The following is a 4,629-nucleotide window of genomic DNA, read 5'->3' on the forward strand; positions in this document are numbered from 1 at the left end:
CTAAGATAAAGGATGCTACCTGGAATATCCTTGTATAGCTTTCCAGTGAAAATGTGAAAGAGAGCCTCTAGGTTAGTTCCTAGAAGTAGAATTGCTAGTTTATAGGATATGTACATTTTCAGTTTTACTAGATATTGCCAAATTTTATAATTTACACTTAGGGTGCTTGCTTCCCCACATACCCCTCAATGTTTACATTATTAGACTTTTGATTTTCTGCCAACTCCTTAATGTTTATATTATTAGACTTGATCTCCTGCCAATCCTTTGTGTAAGAAATAGAATTCCATGTTCTTTTCCTTTGTGTTTCATTGACTGCTGATGAGAATCTTTTCACATATTTTTTGATCATTCTTATGTGAACTAGCTGTTATCTTTTGCCCATTTGAAAAAAAAAGGATAGTGTTTTTCAAATTGATTTGTAAAGTTCTAAGAAATTTATACTAGGGCTACTGGATTTTAAGAAGTTTACATTGGATGTATCTTCTCTTAGTAGTTGTCTTAATTTTGTATGTTGTGTCTCTTGTTGTCTAGACACTTAATTTTAATGTATTAAAAATTTTTTAAAGTTTTAAATGTTTTATTTTTCATACATATATCTTTAATAAGTGTTGATTTAAACCCATGTTCTTGGGCTTCCCTGGTGGCGCAGTGGTTGAGAATCTGCCTGCTAATGCAGGGGACACAGGTTCGAGCCCTGGTCTGGGAGGATCCCACATGCCACGGAGCAACTAGGCCTGTGAGCCACAACTACTGAGCCTGCACGTTTGGAGCCTCTGATCTGCAAGAAGAGAGGCCGCGATAGTGAGAGGCCCGCGCACCACAATGAAGAGTGGCCCCCGCTTGCCACAACTGGAGAAAGCCCTCGCACAGAAACGAAGACCCAACACAGCAAAAATAAATAAATAAATAAATAAATCTATGTTCTTGTGAGGTGAGGCCTAGTTTATTGCTCTATATGGACAGCTAATTAGATGAGCACACCCTTTTCTCCACTGATTTGTGAAGCTTCTTCTGTCACACGCCAAGTTCTCGTGGACACTGGCTCTGTTTCTGGACTTGTTAATCTCCATTGGTGATCTATTTATCTACCAACCACATTGATTTATCTTAAGTTTAATATCTGGAAGGATTAACCTCCCTCTCCCCACTCTTCTTCAAAATCTTGAATATTCTTGCTTTTTATTCTTGTTTCTCCTCTTCTATGTGTATTTTAGGATCCACTTTCAAGTTTAGTGAAAATACCTGTTGCAATTTTGATTGTAGTTTGCACTGGATTTACAGGATCATTTGGGAGAGAACTGACCTCTTTATTTTATTGGATCTTTCCATTCATGAGGTGATACATCCTTTTACTCAGTGTGTCCCACTCTCCTCATATGCAAAAAGGCTAACAGTAGTGCTTATTTCAGAGTTTGGTGGGGCTTAAGAATGCTAACTCACAAAGCACACTTAGAATAGGGTACAGCACATAGTAAGCCTTCAACGTGATGATGTCGTGTTGGGGTTTTCGGAGATCATTAAATAATTCCCCCCTTTCCCTCCCAAATTGCTCTAGCAGAGATGGATAAATGGTGATCAAAGTATTGCTTTTATTGTTGATAAAAGTGGTTAGGGAATGTGCTTTAGATCTGTGAAGACATGGTTTCCTCTGCTCTCTTCCCCAGTCAGTCCAGGAGACCTTGGGATTTAGGGAAAGTTTGGGCTTGCAAAGTAAACACTCCAACCAGCTTTGTTACTTAAGGTCAGATAGAGTGAAGAGGGACGACAGAGAGGAAGAATCTGCACTGCTTGGAGCAATTTAATAGATTAGCTGCATCCAATAGAGAAAATGGGACCCATGGAGGTCAGACAAACTCTCTACTAAAGACTCACTTAAGGAGTGGGAAGCAAGGCCTAAAGTGTTACTACAGGGAAAGTTACTGCAGGAAAATATGGTGGGAGATTTCCACCAAATATTTAAGTCTCCATTTTTGTCTGGAATAAATGTTTATAATTTCCTCCATAAAGATTTTAGACATTTTCCCAAGTTTTGGGATGGCCTTCTTTCACTTACTGTAATGTTTTCAAGGTTCATCCATGTTGTAGCATGTAGCAGTACTTCATTCCTTTTTTACTATTAAATAATATTTCATTGTATAGACGCATCACACTTTATTTATCCATTCGCCAGTTGATGAACATTTGAGTTGTTCCACCTTTGGCTATTACGAATAGTGCTGTTATGAATATTCATGTACAAGTTTTTATGTGAACATGTTTCAGTTCTCATAAGTAGATACCTGGGAATGGAGTTGTGAGGTCACATGACAACTATACGTTTAGCATTTTGAGGAACTGCCAAACTATTTTCCAAAATGGTTGCATTATTTTACATTCACACTTGAAATGTACAAGGGGTCTAATTTTCCACACCTTGCCAACATTTACTGCTATCGGTTTTTAAAATTGTAGCTGTCCTAGTGAGCATGAATTGGTATTTCATTGTGATTTTGGTTTACATTTCTCTAATGGCTAATGATGTTGAGCATCTTTTCTTATGCTTATTGGTCACTCATTTATCTTCTTTGAAGAAATGTCTATTCCAATTCTTTACTCATTTTTAAACTGGGTTGTCTTTTTATTGTGGAATTGTAAGAAATTCTTTCTGGGTTCATTTTTCTTTGCACTGAAGTACAATCTTTAGTGACTCCTTTGGCCAAGGTTTTTGGATGGTAGACTTTCCTTGTTTGAAAATGTCTTTTTTTTTTTACACTTACCTTTTCTCTCTCTGTCTTCTCGTGACAGTCTGCTATCCTGGGCTGTGGAAACATTCGTGCAAGGAGGTTTCATTTTTGCCTGCTATTCTGGGCTGTGGAAACATTCCTGCAAGGAGGTTTCATTTTTGCTTCCGCCGGTCCCGGGAGTTTCAGGTATTTCACTTTGGGATTTCCACATCCTGCAGTGTTAAATCAGTCTCCACATTCACACACGGCCCACTGGGGATTGAAATCTCCCACATAATCTTTCTTTTTTCTCCTCAGAGCCTGAGGAAAAGACAAGCTTCCTTGGGCAGAGAGCAGAGTTTTTCTAATCCTCCTTTCAGTATGGGAGGGGGTGTGTGTCTCAGCTTTCTGAAGGAGTCTTAATTTTAGGTCCCTGACTTCATTGGGCCCAGGCCACATCTCTGTTCCCTTGTGGGTAATAAACCCCATCCCCTGGGACACTCTGTCGTCCTTGCTTACTGTTCTGCCTGTGGGTTCCCACATCACTTTTTTCATCTTGAGATTTCCTATTATTTCTTTCGAGCTTAGTTTTGTATTATACATTTCTATATGCTGTGATATGAGAGATTCTCCAGTACCCCAGTCTTCCATATTCTTGGAACCAGTTTACATTGCTTTTATACTGTTAAAACAAAATCTCTGGGGACTTCCCTGGTGGTACAGTGGTTAAGAATCCTCCTGCCAATGCTGGGGACACGGGTTCGAGCCCCGGTCTGGGAAGATCCCACATGCCACGGAGCAGCTAAGCCCGTGCGCCACAACTACTGAGCCTGCGCTCTAGAGCCCGCGAGCCACAACTACTGAGCCCATGTGCCACAACTACTGAAGCCCATGTGCCTAGAGCCCGTGCTCCACAAGAGAAGCCACCGTAATGAGAAGCCTGCACCCCCCACGAAGAGTAGCCCCTGCTTGCCGCAACTCTAGAGAAAGCCTGTGTGCAGCAACGAAGACCCAATGTAGCCAAAAATAAATTTATCAATTAAAAAAAGAAATAAAATCTTTGTACCACGCAACCCTATGAACTTATGTAACTAAATATAAAAGTCCTTTAAAAATTGGGAAAATCTGACTAAGAATGATCATTGTTACACTTTATAGAGAGAGCGGGGTTTTTAAAAATTTTAGCATATATCAGATTCACACAAGAGCTTGTTAAAATCATAGATTCCCAGGCCCCGTCCCCAGAGTTTTTGATTCAGTAGGTCTTGGGTGGGCTCTGAGAATTGGTTTCTCAAATAAGTTCTCAGGTGATGCTGGGGCCGCTGACCTTGGAGTCATACTAGCTGTGTAGGCATCACCTGGGACCACTCTCTGAGACCCACTTATGTAGAGGAATCAATATATTTTCTTAGCATCTTTCAGCGTTAATGCTTTGAGAAAACTTAACTTTAAACCTATTTTATAGATGAGGAATCTAGTGCGGAAATCAATTAGATGATTTTCTGAGGTTTGTACTAACAAAATAGACCTGGGGAACCCTGAGATTTCTTGGTTTTTGTTGCCACAACTTTTAATTAAGATTAAATCATAACAAGATTGAAAAGATTTTTAACAGACCAGTCCTCTTTTTTACTTGAAAATTATATCTTTATATTATTTCTTCTATAAATAAAAATTAGCTGGTCTGGGCTTCCCTGGTGGCGCAGTGGTTGAGAGTCCGCCTGCCGATGCAGGGGACACGGGTTCGTGCCCCGGCCCGGGAAGATCCCACATGCCGCGGAGCGGCTGGGCCCGTGAGCCATGGCCGCTGAGCCTGCGCGTCCGGAGCCTGTGCTCCGCAAGGGGAGGGGCCACAACAATGAGAGGCCCGCGCACCGCCAAAAAAAAAAAAAAAAAATTAGCTGGTCTTGGTAGTATCAACGAA

Source organism: Aethalodelphis obliquidens, unplaced genomic scaffold, assembly GCF_003676395.1.
Source record: "Aethalodelphis obliquidens isolate GAN/ISIS:26980383/991018 unplaced genomic scaffold, ASM367639v1 scaffold4, whole genome shotgun sequence".
In the NCBI taxonomy this organism is placed as follows: Eukaryota; Metazoa; Chordata; class Mammalia; order Artiodactyla; family Delphinidae; genus Aethalodelphis; species Aethalodelphis obliquidens.